This window comes from Myotis myotis, unplaced genomic scaffold (assembly GCF_014108235.1).
Source record: "Myotis myotis isolate mMyoMyo1 unplaced genomic scaffold, mMyoMyo1.p scaffold_m19_p_3, whole genome shotgun sequence".
Classification (NCBI taxonomy): Eukaryota; Metazoa; Chordata; class Mammalia; order Chiroptera; family Vespertilionidae; genus Myotis; species Myotis myotis.
In genome coordinates this window covers 39,586,601-39,608,698 of record NW_023416335.1, presented here as the reverse complement: position 1 = coordinate 39,608,698, position 22,098 = coordinate 39,586,601, and the positions used below count along the sequence as shown (strand labels likewise).

Below are 22,098 nucleotides of genomic sequence, written 5' to 3'. Positions count from 1 at the left end.
AATACATGATGCTATGTTTTTGGTATGGCATGACATTCATGTACCCGAGTTTTAAATCAAAGTCTGGCTTGTGACAACTAAAGATAAATATTTTATTAATGTTTGATCTTCTGGAGGTTATGTACAGGTGAAGAAACTGAATGTGTCACTTATGTGTGCCAGTTATCTGATTCACCTCTTGAAGAATTTTCTACTCCTGTGGCTTTCTTTTTTTTTCTTTATTGATTAAGGTATTACATATGTGTCCTTATTGTCCCATTCCCTCTCACCCCCCCCCCACTCATGCTCTCACCCCCCTGTTGTCTGTGTCTATTGGTTAGGCTTATATGCATGCATACAAGTCCTTTGGTTGATCTCTCCCCCTTATCCCCACCCTCCCCTACCTTCCCTCTGAGGTTTGACGATCTGATCAATGCTTCTCTGTCTCTGGATCAGTTTATGTTGTTCATTATATTCCATAAATGAGTGAGATCATGTGATACTTATCTTTCTCTGTCTGGCTTATTTTGCTTAGCATAACACTCTCCATGCTGTTGCAAATGGTAAGAATTCCTTCTTCTTCTTTTTTTTTTTTTTACCGCAGCATAGTATTCTATTGTGTAGATGTACCACAGTTTTTTAATCCACTCATCTGCTGATGGGCACTTGGGGCTTTCTTTCTTGACCAAGGACTTCCTAAAATACTTCTGAATATGATTTTCATTCTCTTTGACAATTTGACATGCCTAACAAATTGTTGAGTACACCCTCAATACTCCTTGAGAACCAATTATGTGAAAGTTAACACATAACACATCATAGAAGAAACTAATGTGATTCAAGATGGCTTCCTTGATGAGTTCACTGGTAGAAAAAATGCAGCAAGCACATCAGCAAACAACTATAACTCAAGACAGAAAGGGGCACATGCCTTAAAGGGAGAATACAGAGACATCTTCTATGGGGGTCGATAGAGGAGAGAGCTGGCTTCTCCTAACAGCTGACTGTTTCAAGAAATGTTTTTGAAGGCTGTGCACTTGAGTTGTATACTGAGTTGGGTAGAGTTTAGACTTAAAGAAATGGGAAAATAATAATAATAAATCTAATAGAAGGAAATGGGGAGACTTAGCCCATAATTCTTTGAGGTTTATTTTGCCCTAAAATTGTGGATTCTATGAAACTCAGATTGTCTATGACAGTCCTAACATTATCAGATCTTGTTTACAATGGAAATAAGTAAGATCTATAGCTAAAAAAGAGCTTAATATTGACATCTCTGCACAACTTTATTTAAATAAGATTACCAAGCAGTTAAAAAAATGTTGGTTCATGCTCTTGATAAATGACTTGGGAAATTACTGTGTATGAGTTTACAAAGTAGTGTTCTTAGCCTATTCTTGGGTTTGAAGGGACTGGATAAGTTATTTGGGGAAATTTTCATCTTAAAGTAAAAAAAAAAGTGTTTTATAAAACTTTTAAGTCAAAATTAAAATAAAAGATTTTAAATCATTTATTTTAGTATGCATTAAAGGGTAAATTTATCTATACACTAAAAACAGAAGACTACATTGATATCCCAAAAGAAGTCTTTTAAGGGTTAAAATTTTAAAAAATAGATATACTATTTACCTCACTAACTATCCCTATTTTATTCATCTTTAATCATTAAAAATATTAGATTGGACTTTAAAATTATGAATCATTTTGTCTACACATAAATGAATAGATGGACAAATTATAATTCATATAAACTGTAACAGTATAAGCAATTCTTATGTTAGTTTTTATTTTGCTTTTATAGTCAAAAAAGAAAACGAAGTATGCATTTGCTTCTGTGATCATCACCAGTAGAAGCAGTCACTATAAAAGGCAGTGTAGATTAAAAACTAGATAACAAGAACTTCCACATACCAAAGAGGTCAGCAATGAGAAATTCATTTTCCAGCCCAGCTAGCATGGTTCAATGGGCAGCCAGCAGGTCACAGTTCGATTCCTGGTCAGGGCACATACCCAGGTTGTGGGCTCAACCCCCAGTGGGGGGCATGCAGGAGGCAGCCAATCAATGATTCTCTCTCATTGTTTATGTTTCTATCTCTATCTCCCTCTCCCTTCCTCTCTGAAATCAGTAAAAGCATATCTTTTTTTAAAAAAGAAATTCATTTTCCAGATTATCCCTAATTCCTTCATTTTGTTTATCCAAGCTTTCTCCAATATTAACTATTAAACTAACATTTTAGCTAGTTTCTTAAAACTTTTGATTTTTTAAACTAATTAGTGAAAAATTCCTGACCTATTAAGGTACATGTTTCTTGACTATCAACAAGACAACAGATCTTTACAATTCATTACCTCACTATGGATTCTCCAGGGCCATAATTGTTTAAGGATTCCAACCCATGGAGAAAGTAACCAAGAACAGTTATATTTACTGTAAAAACATAAACCAAGCCATGAGAATGTTGAGCACTGTTCAAATGAAAAGTAACTTTACCCTTTGAAACAGCATGGAGGGATCTGAAGAGTACTATGCTAAGTGAAATAAGCCAGTCAGAGAAAGACGAGTATCACATGATCTCACTTATATGTGGAATCTAATGAACAAAATAAACTGTTGAACAAAATAGATCCAGAGACATAGAAGCATGGAACAGACTATCAGATCTCAGAGGGAAGCCAGGGATGGGTTGGTGGAAGGGGAGAGATCAACCAAAAACTTGTATGCATAACCCATGGACACAAACAATAGTGTGGTGAGGCCTGGGGTGGGGGAAGGGACTGGGCTAGAAGGGGTCAATGGTGAAAAAAGGGGACATCTGTAATACTTTCAACAATAAAGATTTAAAAATAAATAAATAAATAAATAAATAAATAAATAAATAAATAAATAAATAAAACAAATAATAAATTGGATCTTTTTTTAAAAAAATCATTTTCAGAAGTGTCTAATAGAACCGTTTTCCAGTGTTGACGCCTAGCTACATATTGCCTTAAATCATCGGTTCCCTTTTAGAATTGTAAATGTTCAGCTTATTTAATTTGAGTGTGTGTTATATATTTTTTTAAGTTGTCAAACTATAAAGAATGTGAAAAGAGCCCACAGGCACAGGAGTAGGGCCAGAATCTAAATGCCTGCTCAACCCCTTCCCAGCCGTGGGTGTGTCGTTTATCACGTCTTATCTTTGTTGTCTCATCAGTAAAAGAGGACAGTCGCCTGTAAAACTGACTGAAGGGCGCACAGTGTCCAGCACGGTGCAGGCGTATTCACTCTGCAAGGTGGTTGTAAGGATTGCAAGTCCTTACGACTGAGACTGGTAAATAAAACACTCACTCAAAAATCAGTAGCTAAAAAAAGAGTGACGATGCTGACAATAATTGAGCTATTTGATTTTATTTCATTGAAATGTTAAAAAGACAGTGTTGGCCAGTAGCAGCAGCCTGCAATAGAGAAAAGGGCAGGGGCATTGTAGTCAGACAGGCCGGGCTTGAAGAACCCTGGCTGGGACACATTATTTTACCTCCTTGACTTCATCCTCCTCCTATTTAAAATTGATATAATAATTCCTACTTCATGAGATTACTTCAAAGGCTAACTGGTCTAAGACATGCCAGATGCCCAGCGCAGGGCCGGACATGGTGGGGACTGGCAATGTTCGTTTCCTTCCCTTCTTACTAAAGTATCACAGTACAGGTACTGATTTTATGACTGGCTATCCAGGCAAGAGTCTTAAAATGTCCACTTCTTAAAGCATCCAACTCTTCATGTGTCCAAACTCACAAAACTACTGTGTGAGTGCTAATACCTCAGTGACACAAATTAGTCATGACATTAAAAGCGACAACGTTTGAGGCAGGCATCATTTTTATTGTTATTGAAATGATATTTTCTGCAAACACTGGGAGGTATTTTTATCCCTAAAAATAGGCACAAGGAATCGGTGTTGACCTATCCATATAGAGACAAGTCAGTTGTGAGGCTGAGATATTCCTTTTTGTTTTGTTTTGTTTTGTTTTTGTGACAAGTTATTTGTATACAGGAGTACACTTCCATAAATGCATACTAAACAAATGTGTGGATGTTTGGAAAAGAGATTTGCTGAACTCTTGGAAAAGAGAGTTTTACATATATAAGTGCTTTTATAAAAGGTGTTTCAGGAAATATAGCAGAGCTGTTGCTGTGGCATTTGTATTTTATTCACAATGCTTACCTTGTTGCGTTTTATGTGAAACTACTAAGCATGCAAGAATTTGTGATTTTGTTGTTGGTACGGTATTATTATGAACAGTGGAATAGCTTCTGTCTTTTCTGGAAGGCCAGCACATCCTGGAACACTGTATTCCACAGTCAGGTTAACTTAACAAAATACCAATTGCTTCAAAGCAACAAACATCTCCGAGCAGAGGCCTTGACCACCATCTCTACTCGTTTATGTCCATAAAACAGTTGCCCTCTCAGTGTGAGATTTTTCTTTTCAGGTTCTGCCTCCTGTAAATGATAGAAACGCATGTGAATTTCTTTGCAAATTGAAACCTTCAGAGAGGAATAAGTGAAGCAGCTTTAACACACTGAGATTAAAGTTTTGGCATTTATCACTTTCATCGGCATTTAATATATTTGCTCCAACATCTGAATTTGCATTTAGCTTCAAAAGAACCATTTTTAAAAGTATGTTGCTAATTTTTGCAAAAACAAAACACTCCTAGAGTCTTTGAGAAAATTGTTTAGACCTTACATTATCTTTCAGGATAAAAACCAGTACAAAGACAATGTGATTCTTTTCATGCCTAAGTCAGATGATGTCACTCCTCTATACAAGGCCTCCAGTGGAATCCCATCTTGCCCTGAGTAAAGATCTTTCAATCCTTACAAAAGCTATCTAGGGTCCAGGAGATCTGCTTCCCACCCTCAGTCACCGGCTTCAGACCTACCACTGTACCCTCATCCGGCCACTCCAGTTCTGCCACTTCTCCGCTGTCCCCAGATGTACTGAGTAGGCCGCTGACCTTGGGTGTGTGCACTTGCTCTTTGCTCTGTCAAGTATATTCTTGCCTCAATGATATGAAAGCTGTCCTCTCATTCCCTTCTGATCAAAAATGCCAACAGTGAGGGCTTTCTGCCAGCCTTATTTCCAACAGCAATTCTCTCATTGCTGGGATCCCATTTCCTCATCACCTTGCTTTCCCGTTCTCCTACTCACACATTTGGGTTTGTTCTCTATTGGTCTCCCTTCTCCACTCTGCCAGAATAAAAACTCCATGTAGATGGGGATCATAACCTTTTTTTTTTATCACTGTGGTATCCCCAGAGCCTAGGACAGCATCTTGTACATAGCAGATGCTCAGTCAGTGTTTGTTGTGTCATAGGGCATGTTCATCAGGAAAGTATTCAAGCCTCGCAAATAGAGCTGCTGCCTATGGCTGTACAGGGGTGCACTGCATACTAGCAATGCATTTCTCATCGTAGCCTATGTGATTGGCACCCCTGGAGTTGTGCAGTGCAACACCTGTACATCAGTATCCCAACAGATTTTAAAATCAGGAAGCTCTGTGCAGGGATCGGAGATACGGGAAGTATAATGCAACATTGGAAAGTTGACAAGTAAATGATTTCATTTTTCTGAAGCTACATGTGATACAGAAACTACGTTTTTTAATTCTCCAATTCTTTCTAAATTTCAAAAGTGTAAAAAAGTAGATCCTGCTCATTTACCTAAGGGATGCTGGCTGTCAGTTGGCTGTTGGCAAATAAAATTTTAGTCTTCTTATTTATAGATGAAAATTTTAAAATTAAAAGTGGTAGGTATGTGACCATTTTGGACAGTCCTTAATAACATATCAAAAAAAGATATCAGAATATGTCCTTGACCTTAATTTGTGTTCCTGAGTTCTTAAATAGAGGTTAATTCTTTTTGTAAAAATTACTTGAATATTTTCTAAATTATATGCTAATTTTGGCCTGATTCAAAAATATCATCTCAGACAATTATTTTATTATCAGTAGAAATCACTGTAGTAATACAATGCCTACGATCTGCCAGGATCTTTTCATGTGTTATCTATTTATTCCAAAATTTATGTAAGGTAACTATTATATAATCAGCCATTATAGAGGTTCAAAAATGTAAGTAACTCACATGTAACTCATAAATGATGGAGAAGGGATCTGATCTGAGGACTGTGACTTCAAATCTGGCACCATCATTTCCCTCCTCCTAACCCCTCTTACAGAATAAATAATTGGTGTAAATAATTCTAAAACTCCTCATACCTTAATTATATTCACTTTAACAAGTTTAGCATATTAGAATATTTTTTAAAGAAATCTTGTAAATTAGAAGCCCCCAGGAATAAACCTGTTCAGAAAATTAAATATTAAATATTTAAAATAGAAACTTCAAGAGAAAGCAAGGCATATGTATTTATTTCTGTTTGTATCTGTATACAAATATTATACCATCACTGACTAGGCCTCAGTCACTTAAGTGCTTTTGTCCAAGATGTGTGCGTGTGTGCTGGTGTGTGTGTGTGTGTGTACTGGTGTGTGTGCTGGTGTGTGTGTGTGTGTGTGTGTGTGTGTGTGTTTTCCCATGTGATTCTGAAATCATATGTGATGTCATGTTATGATGTAATAAAATGTAGGACAGCTTCATAGTTTAAGGATTCTTGGATCTACCAATTATTACTTCCTGCATGAGAAGTCCACTTCCCTATCATCTGACTTGGACCCTCCCCGTCAATGAACCACATCTCCTTCATGCCCTCCCTCAACACTATGCAGACTTCCGTGCACCAGTTTTCTCCTCTAAGTAAGTGTCCCAGTGCAAGCCTGTAAGCCTCCCAAAGACAGGACTGTGTCCCCTTCATCTTTGTTCCCCAGCACCTAGCATGGCTTCTGGCACCTAGCGGAAATGCAGTAATCACCATCCGAAGAATGCATCCCCACAGCTTTTCAAAATGGACTTATTGATGATCATCAGTGAACCTCAGACCCAAATCTTTTCTGCATCACCATTCACCATTCCCTCGCACATCTCCATTTTGTTTTGTAAGCCCGGTCAGCCTCTCCTTGGAGTTCTCTCCTGCCCGTCCCCTCTTCCCCTCCCTGCTCCTGGCTCTTTTGCCACTCCAACCTTCCTTCCTATTTTACCTCTAATGCTACCTCTTCCTCCCCTTGCTCCCTAACATGGAGTCTCTCCAAGACTGTGTTGGATTTTTCCTAGATCGGGTTCAGTGATCAGTTCTAAAAGTGTGTCTGCACGCACGTATTCAATTCCCACATCTGTGCCGATCAGCCCCATTCTGCTGTGTGCCCTTTCCTTGACAACTCTGTATGAATGGTCTATTGTCCCCTGCAGCTCAGCACATCTAAATCCAAACTCTTCATCCTGTCCCCACCCCAAGCCATCACCCCACTTCAACCCTATGCCTTGTTCCCCAGACACAAAACCTTAACGTGATCCTGTTCACCATGCCAAGGACTCTTAGTTTGTTTTTTGTTGTTGTTTTCTCTTCTCTCTCTGGTTCTAGGGAAGTATAACATCTTTAAAAACTAATAAACACTATGGAATCTTTACCCAGAAAAGTGGCCATACTTACAGACTAGTCTGCAGTCTTGAGATTGCAAGGGTTTCATGTTGGTATCTAAAAGCTATCTATGGACTGCAAGAGAAACCTGACACATTAAAGTGGGCACAAGAAGAACAGAGGGTCATGAAAGATACTTTTTGGTTATTTCTCAAATTTGCCTACAGCCAAGATTAACACCACATCTTTCCTAATCAAGTCACATTCTGAGGGCCAGGAGGTTAAGACTTCAATATATCTCTCTTTTTTTTGGGGGGGGGGCGGATGGGAGCTATAATTCAACCCATAACAATAATATCTAAACACTGTAGACTAATTGAATGAGCCCAAATTGGATTTCAGAATCTATCTCTACACACTGCCCTGAATGGCTACTAGCCATCATTGGAGCTGGCAAGAGAGGAGGCTTAAAGAAATCCAGTCTTGCGCTGGCAGGTGCCTCAGTTGGCTGGAGTGTCGCTCTGTGCACCAAAAGGTTGTGGCTTTGATTCCCAGTCAGGACACATACCCAGGTTGCAGGTTTGATCCCCCGTTGGGGCGCATATGGGAGGCAACCAATCAATGTTTCTCAGTCACATCCATGTTTCTATCTCTCTCTCCTCCCTCCCTGCCTCTATAAAATCAGTGAAAACATGTCCTTAGGTGAGGATTAAAAACAAAACAACAACAAAAAACTCCAGTCTTTGGTACTAAGTAGAAGAAGGAATGATGATAAACTGGCATTTCTATGATTATAATATTCTGTGGTTAAAGTATGTAAGAAAAAATAACTCACAGATAAAAATGGTAAAACTTATTTCCCCCCCAAAAAAAATTATGGAGTGAAATATTAAATGTAACCTTAATTATATTCTTTAATAGTTACATTTGTTTGTTACTCACTTTGCCTTGGGTGGTGATGCTAGCTTTGGTTAGTCTGTGTAGAAGTTCTTAGGAAACCATTTCTCACCAAAGCACAGGGAGAAAGACACATTTATCATATTAAAGAATTTGTTTACTATTCTATTTGTTCTGAAATGGAAATAGCATTTTGTCAGTATCCTTTTTTCATTCAAATTGTGTGTGTGGAGGTGGGGGGGTATTTTAGGATGTTTTTAATATAATGACAAACTAGGAAGCAACAATTTAAAGTAAAAGCCCTGGCCTGAAAAATGTATATTTGATCCCTGGCTTTCCTGAATATAATATTATATAATTCCATCTTTATGGGCTCCAAGTGGCTCATCAGTAAATAGTCATTCAATCATTTGTTCATTCATTCATTCATTCATTCATTCATTCATTCATTCATTCCCTCTTTAGCAAACAAGAGGTACAAACTCAAAACCTGCAGGAATCAGCAAGTAATATGAATGAGTGACTCAGCACTTACTGTTGGCAAGATACAGGACCAACCACTGGAGACTGCGGAAATTAACTGAAGGGCACATAACCCTTCTAAGATGGCAGCTGCCACCCAGCAACAAACAGCTGTTGCCTGCCTTGTGAAAATCTTGGGGTTAAAAAAAAAAACAGATACAAATTTTGATGTGAAGCTTCTCAGTTTATTTAATTTCTTTTAAATTTTTAATGTTTAATTAATTGTTTTGAGGTAATGTTGGTCACTAACCTTATGTAAGTTTAAGGTGTACAACATTATAATTTGATATCTGTATGAACTATAGCATATGTACCACCAATCCTTCAACTTTACCCACCATCATACATTTGACCTCTTTTACCCATTTCTCCCTCCCCTCACTCCTCTTCCCCTCTGATAGCCACCATTTTTTTGTCTATATCTATGAGTTTGTTTTGTTTTGTCTAATTTGTTTGTTTCTTTTTTCTTTTATATTCCTTCCACATATGAGTGATATCATATAGTTTTTGTTCTTTTCTGTCTTACTTATTTCACTTGTCTTAGCATAATACCCTCAAGGTCCACCCATGTTGTTGCAAATAGCAATATTTTACTGTTTTTATAGCTGAGTAATATTCCACTGTGTACATGCACCACATTTTTTTTATCTATTCATCTGTTGATGGACATTTAGATTGTTTCCTTATCTTAACTATTGTAAATAGTGCTATAAAGAAATAGGAATGCAGATAACTTTTCTAATTAGTGTTTTTTTTCATATTCTTTAGATAAATGCCCAGAAGCAGAATAGCTGAATCATATGATAGTTCTATTCTTAACTTTTTAAAAATATATATATTTTTTCATTGATTTCAGAGAGGAAGGGAGAGGGTGAGGGATAGAAACATCAATGATGAGAGAGAACCACCAATCGGCTGCTTCTGCATGCCTCCAACTGGGGACCGAGCCCACAACTCGGGCATGTGCCCTTGATCAGAATCGAGCCCAGAACCCTTCAGTCCACAGGCCAAGACTCCATCCACTGAGCCAAACCAGCCAGGGCAATTCTTAACTTTTTAAGGAATCTCCATACTGTTTTTTGTCATGACTATACCAATTTACATTCTCATCAACCATGTATGAAGATTCCATTTTCTCCATATCATTTCCAACACATGTTATTTCTTATATTTTTTTAAATAGTCATTCTAACAGGTGTGACATGATATCTCATTGTGGTTTTGAAGTTTCCAATTTTGAAATTTTGGCAACAAATTAAAATATTTTTAAAACCTGAAGTTCAAACAAAACTTATCTATAGGATGGATTCAGCCTGTAGACTGCCACATTTAACCTCTGAAATACACAAATATTGACCATGCAATAGCTGTCGCTAAACACTGGGAATAGAACACCATATACATCTTCCATCAGAAGAGATAATTAATAGCAGAGTGGATTTACTCTGCTCTTAATCATCCTTGAAAGACTTCATTTACATTGCTTTGGTGATTCACTCTCTAGTTTTCCTCTTACCTCATTGGCAACTGCTTCTCTCTCCCCCTCCCGGAATCTCCTTCCTTCTCTTGACCTCTAAATGCTGGTGACTCTCCAGGCTTGGTCCTTGAACATCTTCTCTATGTTGCCTCAGACCCTCAGTGGATGCCTCACTCTTCTTATAACTCATAAAGCATGTTCTTGCCTCAGAGCCTTTGTACTTTCTGGCCCATCTGCCAGAAAGCTAGACTTCCTAATTGAATGACCTTATCCAATCCAGTGGCTGTAAACATTTTCTACATGCTGAATATTTCTTAATTTCTATGTCTATCCCTGATTTCTCCCCTGAATTCTAGACTTGTGTATTCATTTGCCTACCTGACACCTCTCTCTGGACATTTAAGTAATATCTCAAATTTAGTATGTCCACTTATAAGTTCTTGATTCCTCCTTTAACCTAGTTTTCCCATTGTACCTATTCTCTACAGATGGTACCATGCACTCAGTTGATCATATAAAACATTTTGGAACCCAACTTAAATTTCTTACTATTACCACCATATCCAATCCATCAACAAGTCTCATTCTCTCTATCTTCAAAATATATCCTAAATCCAAGCACTTTCAGCACTATATTCATGACTACCCTGCCCCAAACCACTATCATGTCTCATATGGACTATGATAATAGCCTACAGTAGCTCTCACTTTTGCTACTCCCTACCCCAGAAGACAGAGTGACTCATAAATGTCATATAATTCTCTTGCTCAAAATCTTCCAATAGATGTTCATTTCATTTAAGGCCCCATGTGACATGTTGAATTTCTAGCCCCAAAAGTTGACCAAGCTCCCCCTCACCATGGTTCTCCCATCACATTGGCCTCTTTGCCCCTTGGGGCCTTTGTAAGGGCTGTTCCCTCCACCTGGCATGTTCATTCCTCAGATAACTGGAAGACTCAATTTTTTACTTTAGTCAGGATTTCACTTAAATGTCATCCATCTATCCACTAAAGCACCCTCAGAATGTATCCTTAAGGGATGTTATCTAGCTGCACGTGTCTTCCTGGTCTGTCTCCACTGCTAGAAGCTAAGGCTATAAGGTAGGGATCTCATTGCTCTATCTAGGCACCTGGCAGCTATTGGGTGCTCAATCATATTTGTAAGTGTATAAATATATCTTTAAATCCTACACTTTTAAATATCCCTGCTCCAACAAATTCAAATCACCATTCTGGTTACCTACTGTTCAATTTTTTTCCCATTAATCTATAGGCAGATATATATATATATATATATATATATATCCTATCTAATAAAAGAGAAACATGGTAATTGGCGTACGACCACTACCCTTCCCATTGGCTAATCAGGGCAATATGCAAATTAACTGCCAGCCAAGATGGCGGCCGGCAGCCAGGCAGCTTGAAACTAACATGAGGCTTGCTTGCTTCAGTGACAGAGGACTCCAACGTTCCCCGCCTGCTGCTGCAGGCCTCTGAGCTGCAACTCTAAGCAACTATGTAACAAATATAGAAGCTAAACAAAACCCCAGAAACCTGCTTTAGTCGCCGGGCTTCAGCCAGCAGGATCGCAACATTGTAAGCAAAGGCCAGAAACCTACTTTCAGCAGCGGAGGCCTAAGAGCTGGAGCCAAGCCTCAAAGCTAAAGCTGGCCCAGAATAAAAAAAGAAAAAAGAAAAAAAGGAGCGGTTGGGAGCTTCAGTCACCCCCAGCCTGAAAACAGCCCTCAGCCCCTCACCCAGACTGGCCAGGCACCCCAGTGGGGACCCCCACCCTGAAGGGTGTGTGACCATCTGCAAACAGCCATCATCCCCTCACCCAGGCTGGCCAGGCACCCCAGTGGGGACCCCCACCCTGATCCAGGACACCCTTCAGGGCAAACCAGCTGGCACCCACCCGTGCACCAGGCCTCTACCCTATATAGTAAAAGGGTAATATGCCTCCCAGCACCAGGATCAGCGTGACAAGGGGCAGCGCCCAAACCCCCTGATCGCCCTGTGGCTCTGTGTGTGACAGGGGGCGGGGCCACAACCTCCCTGTCCACCCTGCTCTGTTTGTGACAGGGGGAAGCTCCCCAACCGCCTGATCGCCCTGCGGCTCTGTGTGTGACAGGGTGCAGCGCCCCAACCCCCCAATCGGCCCTACCCTGAGCGTGACTGAGGGTGTCATCACAACCTCCTGATCGCCCTGCTCTGTGCATGACAGGGGGCGGCGCCCCAACTCCCCAATCGGCCCTGCTCTGAGCCCGACCAGGGGCTGCACCTAGGGATTGGGCCTGCCCTCTGCCACCCAGGAGCAGGCTTAAGCCAGCAGGTTGTTATCTCCTGAGGGGTCCCAGACTGCGAGAGGGCACAGGCCGGGCTGAGGGACCCCCCTCCCCCCTGAGTGCACAAATTTTTGTGCACCAGGCCTCTAGTATATATATATATAATCAGTTAAAGGCTTTATATAAATAAGCTCTTTGGTTTCCAACCCCAAAGTTGTTTCTGGGTCATTTCATATTTTTGGATGCCCTGATAAGTAGGTCACATGGAGACTCGCCGACAAGTGTCAGCTAAGAGCTATTAAAATTCATGTAATGGCTGTTGGGCCACCATGAGCAACTCGGCAGTTCCCAACAGCCTGGCCATAGATGGATTCTGGTGCTGGACAATATTTTCACTAATCTACTGTAAAATAAGGACACTGATATACCTTTGTATTTTTGTGTTTTGTTTTTTATTGTGGTAAGAACACTTCATATGAGATCTACCCTCTTAACAAACTTCTAAGTGCACAATACGGTATTGTTAACTATAGGGACTATGTTGTAGAACAGAAGGTATTCATCTTGCATAACTGAGACTGCATGAAATGTTTATTTTTCATGAAGGTAAATTCTTCAAATGTAAATGTTTTTTCCTTATTCCAAGACTCTTTCCTTCTTATTTTTTCTGATTATCATAATATTTCTTTTCTAAAATGATTGTCTTAGTAGATGAGTTTCGTTGTTCTTTTTTCCTTCATGTTCTTACTCAGAAAAAAAAAAAAGTGGGCAACTCTGTGTCAGTTTCCCATTCCTCTTAGAAATATTGCTGCTCCATAAAATTCAAAGAGAGGGCCCTGCCTATCCTAACTATTTAGCCTGAAATCCTCACCATCAGACATACTCCTTTGAGTCACACACACAGGAAAAGCTTTCTCATTAGAAAGTCATTGTTGAGTCCACATGTTACCTGAGAGGACCCTAGAAGTTCTTCAAGCCTTTTCCTTTTAGCAGACGATGACAGCTTGATCCATTGACTAAGCCAGTGATTTTCAACCCATGCCTGAGGCAGACACACTGGTATAATGCAAGAATTTTTAAAACATGCAATACCTGACTATTTAGTCAGAGGCACTGGCCTCTTTTCCCTTAGGTTGACAAATTAAAAAATGACAGTAGTCAACACAATAGCCATTGGGTGTGAGTGAATCAAAATTATACCTATTTTTTGTCAGATGGCAAAAAAAAAAAAATAGATTTTTTGGTGTGGCTCAGAATTTTAGTAATTAGTGTATGTGTGCCATGAGGTGAAAAAGGTTGAAAATCGCTGGACTGAGCTAATTTTCCTTTTGGTGGATGGTGAAGGAGACCTCTCACATTATCTCCAGTGTCCAGGAGCAAGTCCCCAAACCACAGCAGGGGGCTCACCCTGGCTGGGAAGACCGGGGTTGTTCTGGGTAGCTTTACCAATGACAAACTTCACCTGTGTTACAATTTTCCAACGGATTGGCCTGTTAAAACTAAATAGCATATTCTTTCCACTTGGTTTGGTTCAATTTCCTCTGGCTCAAAGATTATAGTGTAGTGTGCATTACTTTCTCGGCAGTGTTGTGACCAAGAAGAATAAAACTGATAGTCGGAGAGTAAATCCTCCCCGTGAGCACCCACCTTTGGATTTCAGGAAGTGAGTGGATGTTGACATATTTATTTGTGGTCAACCTTACCTCACAATCTTGCTGAACCAACCAGCATTTTGGGAATATGACTGGTGAGACTATTTTCTTATGACTGAGGTCTTATCCACAATGTATCTTAAGCCCTGAGAAGATATCACCAGGAGATAGAGGAAAGGAAAATGACTCAGATGATTTTTTTAGTTTTGTTTTGTTTTTCAATCTTTAATTTCTTTATTGATTAAGGTATTACATATGTGACCTCATTCCCCCCATAATTCCCCCCCCCCCAACTCATGCCCTTGCTGCCCTATTGTCTGTGTCCATTGGTTGGGCTTATATGCATGTATACAAGTCCTTTGGTGGATCTCTCCCTCTTACTCCCACCCTCCCCTACTTTCCCTCTGAGGTTTGACTCAGATGTTTTAACCAAGTTAAAACCAAACAAAATGACTAGATTCAACTTTAGGCATGTGTTTATATTTCATCTTACTGGAGCATTTCATATTCTTAAAAAAGTATTGCTTATAATTTTTGGCTGAATAAATTATATGCATACTAAGGTACATTAGTAATCAATATTAATCTAAAAACCTATCTGTTGAAAAGCAGAATACAGTACATATAAGCTTTTTAAAAATGCCCATCTGATCCACTACTCAAATCTCATTCGGAAGAGTATTTCAAGTGCTCCCAGCCTTTAGTAAAATCGTTAATAATGACACTAAAGATATCATTTCCACACCTGTCATGAAACTAAGCACTGACCCAGATGCTCAGGATCTAAAATTAATCATCAGCAGCCTCATTTGAGAAGTTTTAATTCAGATCGCTTCCCTTGCATTCCCGTTGGGCACTCAGTTGTTAACAGAAACTGTTATATCTGGAAAATATTGGGATAGCAGACATCTTAACAAAGAATTCTAGTAGATCCAGATGTTCTGAGCGGTATATAAAACTGAGGAGGAAGAAATTTCATTTCCTAGAGAACTTCCATATCTTTATTCATTTATTTATTCTACAAATAGTCGTCGAGTCACTACTAAGTGCTTAAACAAGACACAGGAACCTTATTCCCATGGAACTCAGAGGGGAAGGAAACAACAAGAAAACAAACCAATCAAATAATCACTATTTATCAGGACTGTTATTAATTCACAGGCATTGACCCAGGCACTGGCAACACGGCATGTTATAAAAGCAGACAGTTTTCCTGACCATGGGATTTTCACTCTAATGAGAGTGACAGCAAACAAATGGGTAGAAACAGCACCCACACACACACACACTAAAAAATTAGTTATTTCCAAGCTGTGAGAAGTGCTAAGAGGGACATAAACAAGGTACTTGGGTAGAAAACAATATGATTGGGGAAGAATTTAAACAGAAAGGGTGGCCTGGGATCCTTTCTCCAAGGAGTTGCTTCCTGAGCAGCGACCCGAAGGATGAAAAGAAGACAGCCATGTGAAGAGAGAAGAGCTTCCCCAGGAAAAGAGAGCGCTAAAGCCTTGAGATAGAGGCACTTGGCCAACTTCTGGAAACAAGAAGCCAGGGTGACTAGAGCATGATCAATCAGTTAGGGGGGAAAGGGCCAGGAGACAATGAATAAGATGAAACTGTGTAGGCGTTTGAATTCTATGCTCACTAGTAGATTTAAGCAAGAGGATGACATACTCTAATTGCCTTGTAAGAAGGCCACTGTGCCTGGAGGAGTTGCAGGAGGAGACCCGGACAGTAGCTCAATTTCAGAGTATTTACATGGTCCAAATTATTGCTAATGCCACCTGGCTGGGGTGGGTTAGCAGAACTAGAAAGGGGTGTGTAGACTTAAATTATATTTTGGAGGTAGAATTATTAGGAAAGGTGCATCATGACAGGGTAGTAAAAAAAACGATTACTATGCATCCTAGCCTCAGTTCTTCCTTACCTTAATGGTACCTAGAACTGATTGTTTGAATGGGGGAACGTAATTCCTCTTACTAGTAAGAGTACTTTCTCCAGGCCCTCGTGTGCTGCTGGTTATTTTATTCTTAATGTTCTCAAAGGTTATTTTCTCTGTGGTCACTCAGAAGCTGGGTGTAAAACAAAGCTCCAGAGAGAACTTGGTTTATTACCTGAGCAGACATACAGCAATGTAAGATCAGACTGCTAATATAGAAATCTTTCTAAACATGTCTTGTCTTGTGTAATTGAAGCTTCTATTAATTTTTTTTTTCTTGGCCAAGTCTTGAGACTGGCTTAAATCTCATGAACTTTTTCTTAGATGTTTTAAACAAAAAGTTCTATTGGATAATTTGTTTCTCAGAATTATTTTTTATTTCCATTTCAATCCTAAATTTTAAAACCTAGATTATTCTTACCTATTGCTTTCATTACACTGTAGAAAATGTTGCCAGGATCCACATCTTTCAGAGAGCTGTATGTCCCCTAAATTTCTAAAAATCTCTAATTAAAGTAAAAATAACTTCTTGATAAATGGTATAATTTCTTTTTTATTTGTTTACAGGTTTTCTTCTCATGAAGTTCACATTGACTTACATTTTTCTGAGATAATTATCTCTTTCACTAAAGTTTTCAATTTAATCACTCAAAGTAATTTATTTTACTCTAAGTCTCAATATTCTTTCTAATTTTAATAAATGTATTAATCATTTATACATTTAATAATTTATTTTAAAATAATAATTTATTTTACCCTAAGTCTAGATCTTCTTGCTAATTTTAATAAATGTATTAATTATTTATACTTTATAATTTATTTCTCTTCTAATTTTTTCTCGGGTTAAATTTGCCAGATTTGCCAGAGATTTGTGTTTTATTTCAAGAACATTTTTTTGGTCTTAGCTATCAGTTCTACAAAAGATAGATTTCTTTTTTCTTATTATGTTTCTTGTATTTCTGTCTTTATTATTTTCTTTCTTTACAGCTTTCCTTAATTTCTTTTGTTATTTAATCTAAATTCCTATATATAATGTTTAGTTCTTTTTCTGTAATTCTTTTCTTTCAAAAGCATTTAGGGCTGTGAATCTACTACATAAAACAGCTTTGGCTGTATCTCATATTTTCTGCTCAATAATGTTCTCACATTTGCTATTTTCTTAACTCAGTTATTATTTATGTGACTATTTCTAAATAACCAAGTAATTTGGGATTTTTTTTCTTTAAAGTTTCAATATTAATTTCCAGTAATCTTTTATTATAAAGATAATAAAATTGTGTAATTTTTACTTTAGAAGTGCATTGAAATATTTTGTGGTCCATTATATGGTCAGTGTTTGGTACATGATGTAAATGGTACATGATGCTTGAGAAGATGCATTTCCTGTTCTTAAGTACAAAATTATGTCAATGCATAGATATTTATTCAAACATTGAATAATTCATGTAGTTTATGTCCTTAATTATTTACTTTTGTCTCCTTGACCTACCAGACAGTTTTAGTAATGCATGAAATTTTAATACTACTCATGTAATTCCTTGAATGTCTAACAGTTTGTGCTTTTCATACTTTGATGCTGTTCTTTGTGTTTAGTGTTTCATGACTTTGATGGCTTTTTCATTGTTATACCTTGTACCAATATGCAAGTAAGCTTTTGTCCAAGGTTATTATTTTTTATTATAATCGTACCACCACTGCTTTTTACTTTGTGCTTTACAAATATATCTTCTTTTCTCTTTTATTCTTTAAATTGGTTTTAGAGAGAGAGGAAGGGGGAGAGAGGAAAAGAGAGAGAGAAACATCGATTTGTTGTTCCACTTATTTATACATTCATCAGTTGATTCTTGTATGTGCCCTGACTGAAGATTGAACCCACAATCTCGGCATATTGGGACAATGCTCTAACCAGTGGTCGGCAAACTGTGGCTCAGCAAACCACAGTTCGTGAGCCACATGCGGTTCTTTGCCCCCTTGAGTGTGGCTCTTCCACAAAATACCTACTTCTGCGCATGGGCCACGAAGTTTCAATCGCACTGTATGTGCGTGCCCACAAGTGGTATTTTGTGGAAGAGCCACACTCAAGGGGCCAAAGAGCCGCATGTGGCTCGCCAGCCACGGTTTGCCGACCACGGCTCTAACCAATAGAGCTAGCTGGACAGGGCTTTATTCTTTTATTTTCAACTGTATTATATATTATACTAGGGCTATTTTTTATTTCCATTTCAATCCTAAATTGAATCATTTCTTTTATTTTCAACTGTATTATACATTATACTGTATTATACATTATACTGTATTATATATTATACGGATCCATGCACATTGAAAGGAAATGAATTAGAAGAAATATTTTAATATCGCTATTTGCCCTTTCTCCATAATGGAAGTGTCAACCAAATTCACGATCACCAATGACAGATGGAAACACATGTGTGCGATTGGCGCCAGCAAGAGCTATATATGTATCACGCATGCGCAAGTCAGCTTACCTTTTATAGATATAGAATAAACTTGCTGAATTAGACCTGCTTTCTGATTTAGCTAAACTTTTTCCAGCCCAGGGAAGCACTCCAACTTCTCTTTCAGGTAATTGTCAGCAACACAACAGTAAATATCAACATGAAGCAGATTATTATTATAGATTACATAGGGAGAAAAAAGGGTGAAATATTTAACTGTAGCAGTGTTTGACTATATTCTGCACAGTGAGAAAACCTGAAGTCATTTTCAAGGTCTTACTTCTTTTGAATTGGGTCAAGTTTCTAAACTTTCTAAATCTCCATTTTCTGGCTAATGAAAAGAAAATAGGATTCTACCAAGTTTCCTATCTACCTACTCCAGGACTTCTGTGAGGAGCCAATGAGATGAGGCATGTGAAAACACTTCACAGACATTTGGTTACAGTGTGAAATGTTTGCACCTGGCTATAAAGCAAGTTGTGTTCCTGGGCTGAAGAAACTCCGAGGAGGCTAGTCGCTAGGGAGAGGAAGCTGAGCATACATATTTTTAAATCTCACGTAAACATCATTTCTTTGAATTTTATTTAAATTAATTTTAAAATAGTCTGTGTCTTTGAAACTAAACAGTTCTATCTATCATTCTTATTTTGGAACTTTGATCAGGGACCTACAGAAACCTCACTAAAGATGTTATCAGATGATGGAATGGCACCAAAAGAGATAGAAGTTATTAACCTCTGGTGTTCCAGAAGTACTAGAAACACAGGAAATAATAGACCTGCTGGCCATATTTATAAAGATCAGATTTGATGGGAGAGGAGAGATGAAGCATCCACTGTGAACTCTATCACTTATACCTGGTAGCAGACCACAAGCTCAATGCAGAAACTTCTTTCAAAAGGAAAAGACTTCTTTAATCTCCCCAATCTTAAACTTTCCCAGCTAGACTCCCATGTCTATTTCACTTTGGCTCTAACTTCTCCCAAACCCCCTCATTAATCATTTAATGGCTCTGTTCAATATTGTGCCATATTCCTTGGGAGAGGCATAGAAATGTAAGACTCAGTCTTGCTCTGAGGGATTTAAAAAATAAGTGAGAGACAAAAAGTCATGCAAAATTAATGGTTATGTACTAAACTATTTGGTACTAATTATTAGTGGAAGAGATTGTATTAAAAAACAGAGAGAATAATTGGCTGCAATATAAGGGAGCTTTATAGGCTAGGTAGAATTGAGCTCAAAGGAATGACTGATCTTCATGTTTTATAACCTATCTCCATGGCTCCCCAATGCTTTTCCCTTGGGGACTTCTGAAGACACCTGTTCAGTAAGTCTGGCTATGGATCCCAGGAATCTGTATTTTTAGAAGCTCTCTAGTAATTCATATGCATGGCCAAATTTAGAAAAATATTAGTTTAGCCTAGCCGGGTAGCTCAGTTGGTTAGAGCATGGTCCCAATATGTCAAGGTTGCAGATTTGATCCCTGGTCAGGGTACATAAAAAAATCAACCAATGAATTAATAAATAAATGCAATAACAACCTCTCTCTCTCTCTCTCTCTCTCTCTCTCTCTCTCTCTCTCTCTCTCTCTCTCCATTCCTTTCTCTCTTTCAAATAAAATTTTTTTAAATAAAGAAAATATTACCTTAAATGATTTCATCATACATCTGAAAGTGTTTGTTCTTATGCTTCATAACATCTATTAAGCATCCCTGAAGGTATTATTAAAGTTTCCATTTGTCTCCCAATGTTCCAATAAGACACAAAAACTATGTTATTTCACAGGTAGCATTTTCTAAGTCAGGATAAAGAAGAGTACACACCTGTCCCACACCATTTGACTTCTTATTCCTATGCCAATTTTAATTGCATATCCAACAACACAACAACCTAGAAGTCATTAGCCTTAACTGTAAACCATAAAATCACCATCAATCCAAGTTATTGCCAGTTTAAAATATTATGGTGCCATTGGGAGGGGAGAGCAACCAGGATATGAAATACTGGGAATGTAAATGAACTGAATATGTTTATTCTGGAGAGAAAAAAGTTTTGAGGAGACATGATAACCTTCTCCAAATATTCAGAATTAATATGTTGAAGAGGAAGTTAACTTGCTCTATGCAAAGAATGGAGCCAATGTATGAGGTCTATAGACAGGTATTTGTTCAATATGAGGAAAAATATATAAACATGTCTGGAAGGGTAAGAGTTCCCATCTCAGGAACTGCTCAAATAATGCAAATAATTTGAATTATGTCCTTTAAAAGGTTCTTTCTATGCCAAAGATACTAAGAGACAGTCTCATGAAGAACTAATTATTAAAATGGCCAATCTTAGCTTAGCAAGAGAAATTTTTCCCTTGTGTCAGTGTTGGAATATTTAGTCGCCTAGCAACCAGTAAATATCTATGATGCAATGGAAAATCAGTTTGTTGTTTGAGTTGATTGTACAATTCCAAACACTACACTTGGTTCATTTCATTAATGATAAGTATTTCTATTATAGTTTGTTATAAATCAAGATGGTGTTGAGCTGCAACTTGCACAGATCTGATTTTTATCAAACAGTGGCCAGCTGCACAGTAGAATTAGCCATAATGCACACAGTAGAAATAGATGCTTGGTCTATGCAGGAGGTAACAGGATAAGAGGGTGAGAACAGAATAATTTGGGGATCTGTAAAACTGTTAAATAAAGTTAAATCTAGTAGATTTCTTAGAGTGAAGGTACAAGTTTAGTCACGAACTCTTCAACTTTAGAATTCTAATTAGCATATTACCCTTTTATTAGTATAACTATATATAATTTAAGGTATAGAAAAAAGTTCAAAGATATAACACATTGTAATCATAACTTTCTATTCCCAGTCTCCTAGGAAACTGACAAAATATATCTGGATAGTTTAAAAGTTTGATCTCATTTATAAAGAGCTGCTTTACATTGTAAGAACAAATAACTGTTATTTGACAAACTTCCACATGAAACATCTGCCAAGATATTTTGTTAGGTTTTTCTAATGATAATGACTCAGTACATAGAACAAACCATGGGATCCTGTCAGATTCTGTCCACACTGAATAGCTGAGGCACTCATTTACCCTCCCTTGTTTGGTCTTTCAAACCCAAATCATAATTTTTAAAAGTGATTGATTTTGATTAATTTCTCTTTCTCCCTGAAATATTTAGAATTACTCTAGGTAACTTTTTATTAGCCAGTCCACCATATAATTAATAGCATTTTTAATGAAAATGATGGTATATTAATTGGTAATTTTTGGATGAATGTTCTTCCTAATTACTTATTAACCTTTAAATCAGATATACACAAGAGAATGGAGCAAGATTTATATCTTTGAGTATCT

At 37.9% G+C, this 22,098-nt stretch overlaps 1 protein-coding gene across 7 annotated transcripts in view; it reads left to right on the top strand.

Annotated features, from left to right (window-relative positions):
• MBNL2 (muscleblind like splicing regulator 2) overlaps positions 1-22,098 on the top strand; it is a 164,052-nt gene that overhangs the window by 53,443 nt on the left and 88,511 nt on the right. The gene's annotated exons all lie outside the window — the stretch shown is intronic.